Source organism: Larus michahellis, chromosome 21 (assembly GCF_964199755.1).
Source record: "Larus michahellis chromosome 21, bLarMic1.1, whole genome shotgun sequence".
In the NCBI taxonomy this organism is placed as follows: domain Eukaryota; kingdom Metazoa; phylum Chordata; class Aves; order Charadriiformes; family Laridae; genus Larus; species Larus michahellis.
This window is the reverse complement of record NC_133916.1, coordinates 1598173-1615812: the sequence shown is the minus strand read 5'-3', so window position 1 is coordinate 1615812 and position 17640 is coordinate 1598173. Positions and strand designations below refer to the sequence as shown.

Genomic DNA, 17640 nt, shown 5'->3' with positions numbered 1-17640 from the left:
ATCATGTAGTTCCAAACCCCCTGCCCCAGGAAGGGACACCTCCCACCAGCCCAGGCTGCTCAAAGCCTCATCCAGCCGGGCCTTGAACCCCTCCAGGGATGGGGCATTGACAACCTCCCTGGGCAACCTCTTCCAGTGCCTCACCACCCTCACAGTAAAGAATTTCTTCCTGATATCCAATCTAAATCTCCCCTCTTTCAATTTGAGGCTGTTACCCCGTGTCCTATCGTTACATTCCCTGATCCAGAGTCCCTCCCCATCCTTCCTGTAGGCCCCCTTCAGGGACTGGAAGGGGCTGGAAGGTCTCCCTGGAGCCTTCTCTTCTCCAGGCTGAACCCCCCCAGCTCTCTCAGCCTGTCCTCACAGCAGAGGGGCTCCAGCCCTCGGATCATCTTCGTGGCCCTCTGCTGGACCCGTTCCAACAGGTCCGTGTCCGGTTCCCATCCCAGTTGGGAGTCTGGGTATATCAGTGGGGAGGGATGGGGCTGTCACAGGGCAAACGGCCCCTTGAGATGTCCCCAAAGAGGCCAAGAAGGTGCCGGCACTACAGGGCATCTGGGGATAAGCGAGCATGCTCCAGCCCACGCTATTGCCATGCCTGTTCCGCGATCCTGGCACCCATCCTGCTTGCCACGGTCCCAGTTCAGAGATCCCGGCACCCATCCTGCTTGCCACGGTCCCAACAGTGCATAGCCAGTGCTGCCTTCGTCCTTGTTTCACTGCACCAGCACCTGGTGTAGGGATGCTCAGCGCCAGGCTGGATGAGCAGAGACTGGCCAGAAGAAACGCAGTGACCCAGCACTGTTCCTCTGGTTCGGGGGATTTGAAAAAGCAGCGCAAGCTTCAAATTGAGGGAACTAACAGGAAATTGCTCCAGAAAGCGTGGGGAGTGTCGTGGTTTGCGGCAGGGTGGCAGCTTTCCCCTGTGTCGGCAGAGCTCTCATCCGAGCATTTATTGTCACAAAAAGCAGCGCTGGGCATTAGTTCAGCTCAATTTCCAACTCGTTCCCTCTTAAAATGTCAGCTCCATGGAGCTACGCTAATGCGGTGAGCTCTGCGTCCTTGCCGGCAGCACCCAGTGCACCTCGGGCAGATCCCGCACCCGGCACCAAGAGCCCCAGGAGCTCGTGCCCTTGTCCCCACCGAGCTTCCTGCCAGGTCCCACGGCCAAGTCCAGCTCACCGAAGAAGACTTCAAAGGTTGTGGCCCCGACCATGCCATCATCGAGCCTGGCTTGTGTTTCCGTCCGTCCCAAAGGGGCTCCAAGAAGCATCCACTCCCCAACAGCACAAAGCCCCTCGTCACAGCACTTTGCAGTCGTCCCCCCCCAGCACTTCGAGGAGCTCCTGCACACATGGGGTTGCAGTGAGTGGCCCCACGGCCAAGCACTGGCAGCAGGGACGATCCCCCAAACCGCCCCAGCAGGAGGCGAGAGCAGGATTTGGCCGACCTCTGTAAGACATCACCAGGGAAAGGGGGAACCATGTTTGCAGCTCAGCAGGCTTTTAAAGAAATTAAATGTAGGTAATTACGTTGGTGCACTACTGGCTGGAAGAGACGCAGGCGCGGTGGTTTCCGTCCTGGTCCCTCTGTTTGAGCAGCTCTCCTGTGTGGGCACTCAAAACCGTGGTGGCCAGGAAACCTTAAAATCCCTGGAAGGGGGACAAAGGGAAGGGGATGAACCCAATGCATTGGCAACACATCTGCTGCCTGAGACGACAATGTCGTGCGCCCTCTCTATTAAAAGCAAGCAGCATATTAAAGCTCACAAGCCGACAGGATGCACACGGGACTGGGAGCCCCTCTCCACACACAACTCAAACACAGAAGCTGAGCCAACATTTTCTAGAAGGTTTAGTGACCATTTTTGCGGACAGCTTTAAATTTCTGGCTTCTTTTTGACGCGATTTTGGACCCTGAGCATCCTACAGTGCCCTGTTCCTGCAGACGTTAGACCAAGCAGAACCCAGCTCCACCAGCGCTGGCTTAGGGATGGTTCAGCCCAAGGCAGCCCATCCCCGAGACCCACCACGTCACCGTCGCAGTGCCAGCGCTGCGCTGCTGCAATGCTGCAGTCCCTCCAGGGCAACGTAGGGGAAATAAAAGAACATGTGTCAGGGGTTGGTGGGATGCTCACCCAAGCAGAAGTGGCTCCCTGCCTGGCGCCCTGTGCCATGCCCTCCTCTCCACCAGGCTACCTGAGATGACCTTTATCTGCCGTGCCGACACAGTGGCATCTGCTGAGCGATGCTCAGGATGCGCACACCTGATAGACAGAGCTCCCTGACCTTGTCTCCACTAGGCAAATGCACCAATTTATCTCAACCAGTTTTGGAAGGGGCCTGGTTCGGACAGCTGCAAGCCCTTCCCTGCCAAAATACAGTGATTCAAGGCCAGCTCGTCTGAAGCGATGCTTGTTGCTGGGTTTCACCTTGCTACCACCCACAGGAGGACCTTCAGTCTAGGCAGACAGCGCAGTACCATCTCCCTGATGCAGAAATCCATCCAGTGCAGGAAATTAAGGGGATTGAACTTACCCCAGACCCCGAATCTTGAAAATGGGAGGTGAGATTTTTAAGCACTCTCCTTTGCAAAGGGCTTGGCCCTACTGAAGGACATGGTGGACTTCAAGCTTGACTAGTCTCAGGCAAAGCATTCATGGCACCTCTGGGTACGCACATTAACACCCACCCTGTAGATCTGCCATCTCCATGGCATAACATGAAGTGCTGTCCGAGGACCCCTTCTCACCTCCTACATCAACAACCACACCTGCCGGCCACTACGTTTCAGCTTGGCAGAGACACCTCCACCTCCTTGGACCTATTCAGAGCCGACACCCGAGGATAACTCAAGGGCCAGGCCAATGCACTGCATCCTTACAGGTGATGCAGCACATAAAAACCTCTCCCAACGTGCTCCCACCCCTGACATGGAGTCAACCTGAACAAGACTCATCTCCCACTACAGTCAAAGCCACCTTCTTCCCAGGTCCAAATCCTTCCATGCATGGAGTAGGCATAGATAATGAGCCTACCCTGCTTCTAGATCTCAAGGTATTTCCAAGGAGCATCAGCCAAGCCTGAGGGTTGAAAGATAAGGACCAAATCTTCCAGAGATACAGAAGAATCTAGTTCCTGAGGCCCAAGAACCAAATGCTCTCCCAAATTGGGTCTCACCACCCTTTCTGCCCTTTGTGAAGCATATGGCCATCCTCTGTCTGTGTCTGGTCTGGGTAACACAGGACAGGACAAGACAAGACAGTTTCTGGGTCAGTCTTGGTCTCGTGAGGGGGAACAGATGGGTTTTCTGGTGGGACTGATGTTCTGAAAAGCAATTACACATGAAGACATCCCCAACAGACTATGCTGTGCTCTGGCCCAAGGCCCAAGTCATCCTGGGTTTGGATTTTAATTAGCCCCGTTTTGGTATCTGTTCTCTACTTCCCTCCAGATAATGATTTAATTATTACAGACATGTCTTCAAATTAGCAGCTTCCTCAGTGGATTATTCAGCTGGGATCTCCTCAATTACAGAGCCCATCTCACCACCATCAAAAGAGAGGCTGGAGAGAGCAAAGGAAAACCAAAACCCTCCCTGGAAAGAGAAACCGTGCAAGCACCCAGCTCCTGAGCAGGGGCCACTGCCAAGCCCTTCTTCTACCTTTATCCACATCTCACACTTGGTTAAGAAACCTAGCTCTGAAACACACCCCAAACATGCACATCATGCATGACCATGGTGGCATCAGGGCTAGTCTTGTCTTCCTACCATCAAGCCTTCTCACCCAGCAGACCATAAGTATGTGGAGGAGCTGAGCAAGGTGAAAGGGATGCACTATATGCTGGGATGCAGAGCCGCTGCTGTGCGTCCCCCTTAATGGGATTGCATATTTGGGGATCTCCGAGGAGAAGGGAGCACATGGGGATCTGGTGAGGACACTGCTCACTGCTAGGCTACAAGTGCCAAGGGTTGGTGCCACCCAGCAAGCCCCCCACGTTGGGAAGGACCTCAAGGGAGAGGAAGAGGAAGGTGCCTGGTGGGACCAGGCAGAGGACGAGGCACAGCTCCTGCTGGTAAGCCTGATCTCCTCCTCCAACAGTGGGCCATGCTGAGGTCCAGCAAGGCTCCATGCCTGAGGGATGAATGCTGAAGTGAGAACAGCAGAACAGGTTGCCCAAAAGAAACACCAGATGTACATGCAAAGTGAAGGACACAGCACAGCAAGGGTGAAACCTTCAGAGTGCAGATCTACAACACGACTCGGTGCCAACGAGCAGTAACTTATCCCCAGAAAAGCCAAGTCTCCAGCCAAATTGCCAAGCAGACAGGTTGCTTCCCCACTGCGAGACCTGGGCAGAGCATCTCCATACCGCAGGGCTTCAGCAAACACCCCTCCCCATCCTGACACGATCCCTGTCCCCACGCTAGGCTGGGAAAGGAGGGGACACACCATGAGGTAGCCCATCCCTTGTTGCAAAGGGCAATGAGCTCCAAGGACACACCAAGAAGCACTTTGGTCCCTTTCCACTGATGCACCTGAACTACCGACTGCACGTTGTGCTTCTCCCAGGACCCCCAAGATTTCCCTCGCCAGAAATCCCCACGTCACTACCAGGGAATGAGATTTTGCAGCAACCGCTGGAAAAGCTCTACCGCCTCTCCCTGCTGTAGCATGGACAGCAGCGGAAAATCTCCGCCGGCTCCTCTGTCACTGCAGTTCACACTCCAACAGATTAGCTCAAAGCAGCTGCAGCTCCTACTGCTGCAGGAAGAGCCCTCGAGCGCAGCCACGCGCGAGTCTGCGGCTGAAAACACAGCCCAGGTCTCTCGAAACCCAGACTAACACCCCATTTGCGAGGCCAGAGCGACTCTCCTGCTCTGCTTCCCTTCCTGAACACACGAAAAAAGAAGCTGGGCAGCAAAAAAACCCAGGTGATGCAGCCCGTTATCCCAGCTAACGGGCTTGGGGATACAGCCCCAGCACCCCTCGTGTTGCCGGTGGGATCTGCAGCCCTGTTTTCTGGGCGATGAGCCCCAGCCCACTGGACCACCACCGGCCCCTTGCACCGTGCCCCTCTGGGGTATCGCCTGGCTCTGTCGTCCCCGCCAGCCATCGCAAGCCCCCGAGCGTTCCGAGCTCTCCACCCCATCGGATTTGCTAAGAGAGATCAACACGCTTAAAAGAAACGGAGGGAGAGAAAAGGCCGTGACGACAAAAGCCCTTTAGTTTAATTTCCTTAAGAAACCAGGCTAAAGAAGATAGGATTGGAAGCGACACGCAAGAGAAAGAGAGAAGGATTTTCATTAACCCGATCAAACCTCCTGGAATATGATAACAGAGGCAATAACAGACACCTGCCCTCTGGCCGAGGACAAAGAAAGGCTTCCTAGTTATGAAGAAGAGGATGAAAATTGGAGTGGAAGAAAGGAAATGACTCAAAAATGGCTGAAATGTCAGCCGTTATTAAAAAGCCTTCACCCTTAGAGAGAAATAATGACTGATGAGAACACAGATATGATGGGGGAAGCTGAACAGCTGGAGAACAAGCGGGATGGAGAGCAAGCACCTGAGAATGGCTCTGCTCACCCCTGAAAACCATCCGGGAGACTACAGTGGTGGGCTGACTTTTGGAGGTGTACCTGGGGTGACCTGTGAGAAATTTGGGGTGCTGAGAGCCCGTGCCGGCCAGGAGGGTGACAGCAGCTGCAGGAGACAGCAGCCCCAGGCTACCCCACCGCCGACCACTCTAGGAGCGGCGGTTAACTGCTTCCATATTTTGAAGCATCCTTTACAGAGGGCCTCATCCTGCTCTCCTGACAGCCCTGGGCCATGCTGCCGCTGCACCACATCACAGGTCCTTGCTCTGCTTGAGGGGAGGAGCGTGGACGCTACCTTGCTTCCTCAGGGTACTTGCAGCACCATCAGTGCGGCGGGAAGCCAGCTGCCAGCATCCCCAGTGGAAAAGTAAACCAAGCAGTCCCTCCAGCGTCCCCACGAGGGGACACCCACACCTCCGACCCCCCAGGGACCATCCCACCTTCAGAGGAGCTGAGCCGGGGCATCCGCAGCCGGCAGCAGCCGATGCCCACGTTAGGCAGCGCGGCCTCGCACGGCCCCGGCTTCTCCAGGCTGCTGCGGTGACAGCGGGGAGAGGAGTGTCTGGGCTGTCTCAGTGTCACGCAGCATTGCGGGCTCTCTGCCTCCCTCTCCGGAGCAAAGGCAGCTCCAGCCCAGCCCGAGATGTTGAGCTGAAGCCACGCTGCTCTTGCTCTTCCAATGCTGACACAAAGCCCCTTTCCTGCTCCCAGCACGGAGACAAGCTAGCCGTCCCCAGCCGATCTCCCTCTCCGGCATCTCACAAGCGCGAAGGGTTTTGCAGGCAGGAGGGACTCAGATTCCCTGCAGCAGCCTCCCCCTCTTGGCATCTCTCTCCACCGCTTCCCCAGCCGTCCGTGAGCTGCATTTGCAGATAACATCCCTCCGACGCCCCCCCAGCAGAGACCCCGATGTGACATACCCAGCTCCCACCCCAGCTATCCGCGGAGGCAGACACACGCGTGCCGAGCCTTGCTCTGGCTCCGCATTAATATGCACACAATATGGCCAGAGTTGCTCTGAAGCTGACAATATTTGCTTTTTGGAAAACAACAAGAAGGGAAAGCCAAACTGCACACATCTCCCTGCCGGAGCAAGGTCGAGGCCAGCGGGGAGCCGGGAGCTGTGGCTGTGCAGAGGCCGGACTCTTTCAAACCAGACCATCATCTTCGGACGAAGACTTGGAGGCAATAAAGCCACCACAGTGGCCACCATTGCCTTCTCCTTAGCATCCTCCTCCTACCACCACCAGTCCAGACCAGCTCTCCACGGCCAGCCTGCCCCGGTTACTGGTGTTATTAGCACCCGGCCTGTGCCCATGAGTCCTCACAGATTTACAAAAACTTTGGGTGCCACCAAGTGAACTTGGCAGCTGCCTCAAAGCAGATCAGCCTCAATCCAAGCCAATGCGGATGGAGAGGGGCAAAAGGAGACCACGAAGGTCCCAGCTGTCCCAGAGACTGGTTAACTTGGGTGTTTGTAAGCAGTTCCTGATCATTTGGGGATAAATCCTGCAAAATCTCATGCTTTTGGGAGAACAGGCTCAGACAAACCTCCAGCTCACCAGTGACTACGCGGGAGCTGACCCATGATTGCTCTCCTTGTGTACACACCTGCACTGAAGGAAAGAGGGGGAAAAAAGCTCAGGGTGAAGGCAGCAGCATGGGAAGGTCCTTCTGCTTCCTTCTATGCAGCAGGTTTTTGGCATTTCGAGGCACAGCAGGTCAGCCCGTGTGGAGGCAAGAATCCTTGGAAGGAGAAAGTCCAGGCACTGAGTGATGGAGGACCTGCCACATCTTGGTCTGACAGACAGGGTGGCTCTTCCTGATGGGTCACTACCCTTGTCCCCACCCTAGGGCAGTGGCAGCACCTCCTTGGCATCTCCAGCGGTTGGATTTCCTCCTACTTGCAGTGGAGAGAGGAGGAAACCAAGCAGCCAGTGTCTGCCAGCTCCGTGGGGCAGACATCCTCCGTATCCTCACCTTTTCAGCCTCCAAAATATACTTTTTGGTTTTTGCAAGACAGGGGGAATTATCAACGCTTGTGTCTGATAATGATAACGATATTGCAGCAGGGTGTAGGACTCCCAGCTACCAGCCAACCCCGTCAGCTGTGTGTGCCTCCAGCCTGTGCTCACCCACTGCTCCAGGCTGCGTTTACAGCTCAGAAACCAACTCCCCCAGCAGCGTGAGGGTTTATCGCATGGAGATGGAGAGAGGAAAATCCAAATACCTTCAATCCAAAGTCTCCTAAAGAAACACATCCGTTTAGAGCACCGCTCATGTTTTATAGCCTCAGCACCTCCCAGCAATGCTGAACTCAAATTTCCACATCCGTCGCATCCAGCACTGCTCCAAAATCCCCCAGTCGATGCCTCAAAGCCAGTTTGCCACTTCACCCCAAGGTCACAGAACGTGACATTAGCCCTTGGCTTCATTCATAGACCGACTGATGAGCTCCCCCTGCCCTGCCAGCAGCCCAGGAAGGTCAAGAGTCTGAAATCCGCAGGGAAAAAAAGCATGCTTGCTTGTGAGTTACACACCAGTCTGCCCAGTGCCCTGTATGAACTGAAAACCCCAGCGCGTCCTCTGCATTCGCCCACTAAAGAGCGACCCAGCTGCTCAAACCAAAGCAGTCAGTCCCCTTCCCTGTATTGCACATCTCAAAGCCAGACATGTAAATGTAAATTATATATTTACTGCAAAGAGGATGGAATAGACACCTGGGACACACACACGGAGGGTTAACAGGGACGAAGCGCAGTAGGCTGCATTTTCGGCAGCTCCTAAAGCACGCAGCTATTTGGACACAAGAGCATCCTGTGGGTAACGCTGGCCAGACGGGCCCGTTCATCTCCGCTCTCCTCGCCGCGTGGACAGCTGAAGGGCTTGGAGGGCTCCGGTGATGCGCCGGAAGGGATTTTGGAAGTGGCTTTCCCACATCCTGTACTGAGATGGGAACAGCCCTCGCTGGCCACTGCCAGCACACGTGCCAGTCCTTCCCCGGGAAGGTCACCAGCAACGATGGCATTTTCTTTGGCAGCCACTTGAGGCTCCATCTCTTTGGGGAAAGGATGAGTTTTGGGGGGTATTTCGCTTAATGCCGTATCAGGGATGAGTTTCCCCTCCTGGATCCCGCTTCCCTGAACATTGCTGCACCCCTGATTTACACACCTCACACCACAGAGAGTAAAAGTAATAAACGTTCATTTGCCCCAAAGATCGACACAGCCACTGCCTTACTTAAGGACCAGATCTCAAGAGCACAATTTCACCCCTTGTAGCGTAACAGATGTCCTGCACTGAGCCATGCAGCAATATTTAAATAAAAAAATGGTGGCTGTACAATAGCCAAGTCATTTGAGAATTAAAGCACTGGTATTTTTAGGCAGCGGGAGTGCGTGTGGGAGAGATCTCAAAGTGCAGGCTGATGCCATTTGCTGCAGGGCAGTTAGAATTAGATTTATTGACGACGTGTGATTTGAAAGCGACACCAGTGCTCATGAAGAGCCATGCAGTGATCAGCAATGCTGGGGCTTATTTCAGCTTCATTTTAAGGGACAAAATTTCTTTATATATGTGTAAACACAAAGGACACGCAGAATGAAAGCCATTTCTGCTTGCAGAGATGCTCTGATCGCCATCTCCAAAAATGGCCACTGCAAAAGTCTTGTAACTAAATTAACTAGAAGCAGATGATAAAAAGGGAGGGGAAATGCTGGTTTTTTTATATGGCAGCCCCAAAGTGTTGTTAATAATGGAGTGATTATCATCCAGGTTTTGACGCTGGGGAGGAGCAAAGGGAAGTGTTCTCTTTCCCTCAAACACCAGCTGCTCTCTGGGTGGCACAGCTGGATATCAGACAGGTAAAAGCAGCAAAGCAAACCCTTTCTGGATCTGGGCTCAAAGGAAAAACAGCTCAGATGAGGAGAGATGAGCATTCTGGCTCCAATTAAACACTTAATGGGTTAAAATTAGTTAAGCCATGTTATTCTGCACGTGGTGACTGGAGAGCCCAAGCCCCCAGAAAGGTTCAGGGAGGGGTCTCTCCAAGGGATGCTGGCAGTGACCTTAGAGACCTCACTCCATCCCCGGTGTCCCAAAGAAACTCGCGAGCACCTGCCTCCAGGTGCTTTGATGCTGGCGAGGAGTGAGGACAGCAACTCTCAGCAGGCAGATGGGAATCTCCAGGAATTCCACTCATCTGCTCTCTAGCACAGCCAGGTTTTCCAAGCAGCAAAGCAGCAGCCAGCATTTGGTTCGCTCAACACCTCCATGGGTCCTTTAGGGGCTTGGGTCCTTTAGGGGCTTGGGTTTGCAGCTCCTCTCTACCCACAAAGCCTCCTGCAATCCTCCCCGGTCTGCCTTCGCCCAAATGTCGGGCTCACTTTCGGCCCTGCCTGCCTCCGCACTGCAGATGTGGGGATCTGGTCCCCCTTCGCCCATGCCAGCAGTGCATCCGTCGGACGTCGCCACCGCTGATGCTCCCAGCCCCACAGCAACTATGAGGGGTGGCATGGGGACAGGATCTCCACTGCAACCAGCACCTCTGCAGGGGGACGCATCCTCAGCTGGAAGGTAAACACGTTACCGGCACAACAGGATGGCAAAGGCACCAGCAGCAACACATCCCAGTGATGCCCACCCTGCCTGACCCCCACTAGCCCTGTCCAGAAACCAGCTGTGGTGACACTGGGAAGCCCCATGGAAACAATCGCTTGTGCAGACACAGGAGAAAAGCAGGATCTGGCCGTGCCCACCCTCAACACTTCATTCCCACCACCCCTTCCCAAAAGCGGGGAGCTCAGCTTCGCAGCATGCCAGGGAAAGCAAACACAGGGAGAAGATACTCAGAGCACCACGGCTACCCCACCCTGCAGAGAAACTGGCCAAGACACCGCGGTGCTTCCTGAGCCTCGAAACGATGCTGTGCCCAAACGAGCCTCGAAACGCTGCCCTGCACCCTCCGAACCCAGGTCTCACCCAGGGAGACCCACAATCTAGCTGGGTGCTCCCTTGGATGGAGCAGGAATGTCAAGGCACAGTGCTTTCCATCACCCCAGGGACACAGGGCTCAGCTCTGTCCCCAAGGACAGGAGGGCGCAGAGCCCGTATCCCCTGGCTGTGGGGCTCTGGCCTGATTTGAGCTCCCCGAGTGGGCTCGCAGGACAGTGAGCCAACAAGGTGCTTTATGAGAGCTCAGTCCCTCAAAGGAGAACGTCATCTCGCAACCTCGCCCAGAGAAATCGCACTCGCACAAGGTACTTGCGCGTTATGTGGGACAGTTTGGGACCAGAATAACTTCCTCTCCTGGCTGATCAGCGTGCGAATAAATCAGCCACAGCCAAAAATAATCTCTGGACCTTTTTTGACTCCTTCCTGCAAAACAGTCTGGGGGGGGATGCTCGAAAGAGGCCAAGATTTAGTTAGTATAGCTGCCGGGCACGGAATTACTGGGCAGATTAACTGGATTATTGAGGCTGTAAACTTTGTACAAGCCCATCTTTCCCCTCACTGTCTGCAGCCCCTGGAACCATGAATTTCTGGATGGAGAATAGTAGTAGGCACCACCACCAGCCAATAAAATCGTGAATATTTTATTCACGATTAAGAACTTGAGATCATGTTTATGACACCTGTGTTAATGCCACGGCGAGGCTATAAACACCCTTCCAGATTTTGGAAGCCAGAAAGGCCAGCCTTTGGCAGGAGAGGATCCGTTTGAGGATGCACTGCACTAACGAGACTCCCTGAGAGGTGAGCACTGGGCTGGCAGCGCGGCCGAACATCCCCCTTTCCCCAGGCTCCGGCCATCCGATGTGCAGCCCAGCTCCTACCTCCTGGCTATCAAACCCCCCAGGCCACAACGCGGCCGCCAGCCCCACAGCAGCGCGTTTCTTCTGTCCCGGCACATTAGCCACACCGCCAACGATGCTAGCCAGGGAGGTAAAACCCATCTGTAATCATGGAGAAAATTCATTTCTACCAGGAAAGGGTGTAAACGAGAGCTTTAAATCAATGTGCCTGGTGGATGGGCAGTGATTTTGGGAGGAGGTCCCTTCCCCTGCTGTGCCATCCCTCCCTGGCGATGGATCCTCTCCCCTCTGAGAGGATGGATGGAGAGTCCAAGCAGGAAGAGCATCCCTCCCTGCCGCACATCCTCGCAGCACAGTGCTCGCTATTTAAAGAAATCGGCCGCACACTGTCAACATCTCACCTCCCCGCGGAGGAGCTGGGCCCGTGCCCCGGCGTTCCCTGGCATGGCACTGCCTCCGCGACCCGCAGGCACACAGTGGCAGGGGCTCGGCACGGCGGCTCGGAGGCTGCGGGAGAGAGAGGCATCACGCAGCAAAAAACCCTGGGAACTGCCCTCTCCTGGAAATCGGCCGCAACGGACATGAGGATGGGGGAAATGAGCTCTCATCTGCCACTTGTTTTCTTCCTTTTTTTTTTTTTTCCCAATGCAATTAAAGGCAGCCACCCAGCCGGTGCCTCCTCGCACTTGCTAAGAGAAGCGTGGCAGAAACTGGAAACCGGGAGCTGAAAAAAAATATATCTGCATTTCAGATAAATTCCAGCCTTGTCAGTCCTGCAGGATTACAGCGTTGGAGCGAGAGACCCATGAGCTGATTTAAAACACCAGGGTGGAGACTGAGGAAAGGAAGGGCAACTTGGAGGACACAGGGTGAGTCCCCTCCTGGCCAGTGACTTTTGGCCCTGTCTTTTGGCAAAGGTTTGGCACCCAGCTCCAGGATCCCTCCACCTCCTCGCTGCACCACCAGCGCTGCACAGGGGCTGAGGGGCAGGGGGGTGGCTCCACACACGGATCTGCACAAAAATGAGAGATGAACACCCACTTCATTCCTTAGGGGATCCTCACCTCCAGGCAGGCTGGAGAGTTGGGCGGAGAGAAGCCTTATGAAATTCATTAAGGGCAAGTGTCGGGTGCTGCACCTGGGGAGGAATAACCCCCTGCACCAGGACAGGTTGGGGGTGATCTGCTGGAGAGCAGCTTGGTGGAGAGAGACCTGGGAGTCCTGGTGGACAACAGGGTGCCCATGAGCCAGCAATGTGCCCTGGTGGCCAAGAAGGCCAATGGCATCCTGGGCGCATCAAGAAGCGTGTGGCCAGCAGGTGGAGGGAGGTTCATCCTCCCCCTCTGCTCTGCCCTGGGGAGGCCACAGCTGGAGCACTGGGGCCAGTTCTGGGCTCCCCGGTTCAAGAGGGACAGGGAACTGCTGGAGAGGGGACAGCAAAGGGCCACCAAGATGCTGAGGGGACTGGAACACCTCTCTGATGAAGAAAGGTTGGAGGATTTGGGTCTCTTCAGTCTGGAAAAAGACAGCTGAGGGGGGACCTTATCAATGCTGATAAATACTGAAAGGGGGGGTGTCAGGAGGATGGGGCCAGGCTCTTCTCAGTGGTGCCCGGGGACAGGACAAGGGGCAACGGGCACAAACTTGCCCATGGGAAGTTCCTTCTCAACATGAGGAGGAACTTCTTTGCTGTGAGGGTGGCAGAACCCTGGCACAGGCTGCCCAGAGAGGTGGGGGAGTCTCCGTCTCTGCAGACATTCAAACCCGCCTGGACGCGTTCCTGTGCCACCTGCTCTGGGTGACGCTGCTTTGGCAGGGGGTGGGACTGGGTGATCTCCAGAGGTCCCTTCCAACCCCTGCCATGCTGTGATTCTGTGTGCAAATTAAACAGAGGGCTTCATGATGTCCCCACAAGGATTTTAACCTGCTTGACCACAGCACAAAGAGAAGCAAAATCCAATCATATCAGCGGAACTTTTTTTAGCAAAGAGTCTTGAATCATTTTTCACTACTTCTGCTCCAGATGGGCCCAAATGCAGACCTGTCCCCCAACGCTGCAGTTGTTTCATGTGATATTTTCCCTTCCTCCCTCCCAAATGCCAACTCGTGTGAGCACACCCACACGTGCACCCACCTCCAAGCTTTTTGGCATCGTTTGCTCACAGAGGAGCCCTTTCAGCACTGATAATTCCCAACTGCGTCCCTCAGGAGCCTGGCCAGGGCTTGGACCCACCTGCGGAGCCCACGCCAGAGCCCTCACCCTCCCTCAGGACCGTCACCTCCACACTTGGCACTTGGCATTTCACTGGAAGCATCTGTAAAGTGGGGCTTTGTTATTGCATTTAACACCTCTCTGGGAAGAGAGACGGGCAATGGATCCAACATCTCCTTCCCCTCCAGTTAATAGCCTGGAGACCTCCCAGCTCACTTTTGGGAGCTGTCTGGGAAACCTCAGACTCACTAAACCATTCTCGAGGAGGAAATGAATTGTAAAATAAGGTTTCAAGGTTTGCTAAAGAATCCCGTATCTTTCTGCTTTGCTGGAAAACATGAAATGGCACTGCCCAGGCAGTGGACAGACACCCATGCCAAAGTCACTCCCTGTCCCCGGAGAGTGGAGACCTCCAGAAGCATTTCCAGTTGGGTCCCAGTTTGGGTTCAGCACCTTCTGAGGCTCCAGGGCTGCCTCCCACAGCTTCAGTGTCAGGCTCTTACCCAGCACTGACTCACAGCCACCATCACATCACAGCCAGCACACCACAACCCCATCACCTGCCCAGCTCACACCCACTCAGCCCCCTCCTCCTCACACCAGCACCCTCGTCCCTGTCCCTATCCCCCACACCCCAGCGGGAGCTGTCTGAAAGGGCAAGGCTTGCAAAAAGGGCCCTCAAAAGACACAGACCAGGAGTTTTTCAGGGTGGTTTTTACTCCCATCACTTTCTGAGACAATTGAGACAGGCAGGAACCCAAATCTTCAGCCAGTTCAATCCCCCAGCATCTGCACTTCAACTGCTGGCGAGTGCCGAGGCACAGCTGGACCGAGCCACCGGTGCACAGCAAGACTCACTCACCCTCACCATGAAGCCAGAAAGCTGCACGGAGATGGATGAGTCATTTAATCCCACATCTGCCAAGCCACAGCTGAGCTGGCCACCCCGGAAAGCCAGATTTGTCCCTCAGTCCCACCACTGGTGTCTCAGGAACATGCCAGTTTGAGGGGGTCCCCCTGACCCTCCAGCCAGTGATATAGGACCCAAACTACCTCTCGTCTGCCTCCTGGGAAAGAGATGCAGGAGGAGCACCAAAGTTGGGAAGTCAACCATGCACCTGAGCACCTCCAAGTGCCGGGGCGACAGCACCAGCGACCTGTGCTGGCGGCTCCCTGACAAATCTCCAGGGAAGTCCCCAGAAATCAGTCCTGTTCCCCAGTCAGCACCACCCACAGACACAGGGAGCAGCACATCGTGGCATCCCCAAGAGCAGAGATACGGGAGACTCCCGGACTATCAGAGCTACAAAGACATCAACTTTCCATCTCCTCTAAAGCCTGGGCAGCACTGTAACCAAGAAACTCCGGAACCGCATAGGCACGTTCACCCAGATACCAAACTCCAGCTCACACCTTTCCTCTGCACCAGCTCGTGCTCGCAAAGTGGCACAGTGGTGTCAAACCCACCAGCAGAACCTCATTCCAGTGTATGAGCAGATGGTGGCAAACAAGCTTAAATGAATACTTTGCCAACCCTGACTTGGCCAAAACCAGGGCGTCCCCAGAAGGTTTTGCACAGCTTTAACAAAACCCAGCTTCCTAAGCCAATTGCTGTAATAATGATGCAATTTAGGGGATAAACAAGCCCTTTAAGACTGGTATTATTCAGGAGAAAATCATGGTGTCTGGAGGCAGCTTGCCACAGCCGTGACGAGACGGCACCAGCCGACAGAGGATGGGAACCAGTGTGAGCACAGCTGGAGCTAGCCAGGCTGGCTGGATGCTCACTGGGTTGGTCCAGCCCCGAGCACAATGGGCATCCAGCCAGTGCCAACATCCAGGCTGGACCAGCTTGGTGAGCACCTGCCCAGTTCTGAGCTGGCCCAGCTTGGTGGGCAACTACCTGGTACCAAGCTCCAGGCCGAATCAGCCCCACGAGCATCTGTCTGGCGAGCATCTCCAGGAGCTGGTCCAGCCCAGAACTCGGTGACAGGCAGACGCTCACTGGGGCTGATACAGCCCAGAGCTCAGTGCTGGGGGGACACTCGCAGGGCGGATACTCATGGGGCTGATCCAGCCCCGAGCTTGGTACTGGGTGGATGCTCGCAGGGCAGATGCTCGTGGGCTGGAGACAGTACTGAGGGAGGCGGGAGGATTCAGCGCTGGGAAATCAGAGGAGCAGGAGAAGGCCAGGGTAAGACCAGTCTCACCAGGATGCCTGCCCTCCCCCCCCGCAGCGTAAGGTGGAAGCATGGGGGTAGGGGGTGCAAAGGGACAGCTTGGGACCATACTGGGGGGCTGCCAGGGGGAGAGCAGGTGAACATCAATGAACCCCCCTCCCCACTCCTGGGTTACAGGAATCACTGCCCCCCCCCACCGTGCAGCCTCCAGCGGGGTGGATACGTCCACCCCTTCACCCCTCCTGCCTGCACCCCAGCGGGGATGGGGCAACACATCTGCCTGGCTCAGCCCCCTGGTCTGGGGCCAGTGGTGTGGGGGGCACAGCAACCCCTTGGCTCAGAGGCCCGGCATGGGGCTAATGCTGGGGGACAGCAAGCCCCCCCCACAACACAGCTCCGGGGTGAGGATGGCATCTCCCCAGCCCAGACTCAACCCAAGGGAAACGGGAGAGCTCAGCACACCCCCTGGCTCAGACACCCCCTCCAAGGGGTAACGGGGTGGGAGACAAAGCACCCCCGGCCTGAGGCACCCCCTCCCGGGGGACAGAGCATCCCCGCGGGGCACGGCAGGGCAGAGCATCCCCAGCCCAGCACCACCCGGGGGGCAACGGGGAGCAAAGCCCCACCGGCCCAGCCCCACAGGGGCAGCAGAGCATCCCCGGGGGGTGGAGAGCATCCCGGCGGGGGCAAAAGCCGTAAAGCCCCCTCGAGTCCAGCCCCACAGGGGGGGCAGAAGATGGGCTGAGCACCCCCTGCCCGGCCCCACCGGGGGCCCAGGGGGGCAGAGCATCCTCCTCCCGGCCCCGCGGGGGGCGAAGCATCCCCCGTGGGCAGCGTGGGGCCGCCCGGCCCCGCCCGCACTCACCGACCGCCGAAGTCGCTGGAAGCCGCCGCTGCCGCCGCCGCCGCCGCCGCCGCCGCCGCCACCGCCTCCCGCTGCCCGCCCCGCCCCGCCCACTGCGTCACGGGCCACGCCTGGCCACGCCCACGGCCACGCCCCACTGGGTGGGGTGGGGTCGGGGGGGGGGCAGGACAGGGGCTGGGGGGCAGACAACTCCGTGGGGGGGCAACGCCGTCCTAGGGGGGCAGAATCCCCCCGGGGGGACAGGAATCCCCCCTTAGGGGGCAGAAGCCTCTTGGGGGGGCACGAAAATCCCTTGGGGACAGAACCCCCACCTTGGGGGACAGAAACCCCCCTTGGGGTACAGAAACCTCCTTGGGGGGGCGGGAAAATCCCTGCGGGACAGAACCTCCACCTTGGGGGACAGAAACCCCCCTTGGGGTACAGAAACCTCCTTGGGGGGGCGGGAAAATCTCTGCGGGACAGAACCTCCACCTTGGGGGACAGAAACCCCCCTTGGGGTACACCTCCTTGGGGGGGCGGGAAAATCCGTTGGGGACAGAAACTTCCCCTCGGGGGGCAGGAAAATCCCTGGGGGACAGAACCCCCACCTTGGGGGACAGAAACCCCCCTTGGGGTACAGAAACCTCCTTGGGGGGGCAGGAAAATCCCTTGGGGGACAGAACCCCCACGTTGGGGGACAGAAACCACCCCCCGGCTGACAGAAACCTCCTCCAGGGGGTAGGAACCTGCCTTGGGGGAGAGAAACCTCCTTGAGTGGACAGGAAAATCCCTTGGGGGGCCGGGAACCCCCCGGGGGAGGGGAGCAGAAAACTCCCACGGGGGTCTCATCCAGCCCTAGAGGCAGGAGCAGACACAGCCAGTGGGGCAGCCAGGCCCTGGGTGTCTTTTTCCCACCCAGACACGTGAGGAGCAAAGATGGGGCAAGGCAGGGAGCCCCATACTCTCCCCATGGTCCCCTCCTCGCCGTGA

General features: G+C 56.5%; 1 protein-coding gene across 2 annotated transcripts in view; it reads right to left on the bottom strand.

Annotated features, from left to right (window-relative positions):
• The window catches only part of PPFIA4 (PTPRF interacting protein alpha 4), a 64243-nt gene extending 47492 nt beyond the window's left edge, over positions 1-16751 (bottom strand). For both annotated transcript variants that reach the window (XM_074563970.1, XM_074563971.1), the window contains exon 1: positions 16672-16751. The gene's annotated coding sequence lies outside the window, so the exon portion shown is untranslated. The remainder of the gene's footprint in view (positions 1-16671) is intronic.
• Between the last annotated feature and the right edge of the window lie 889 nt (positions 16752-17640).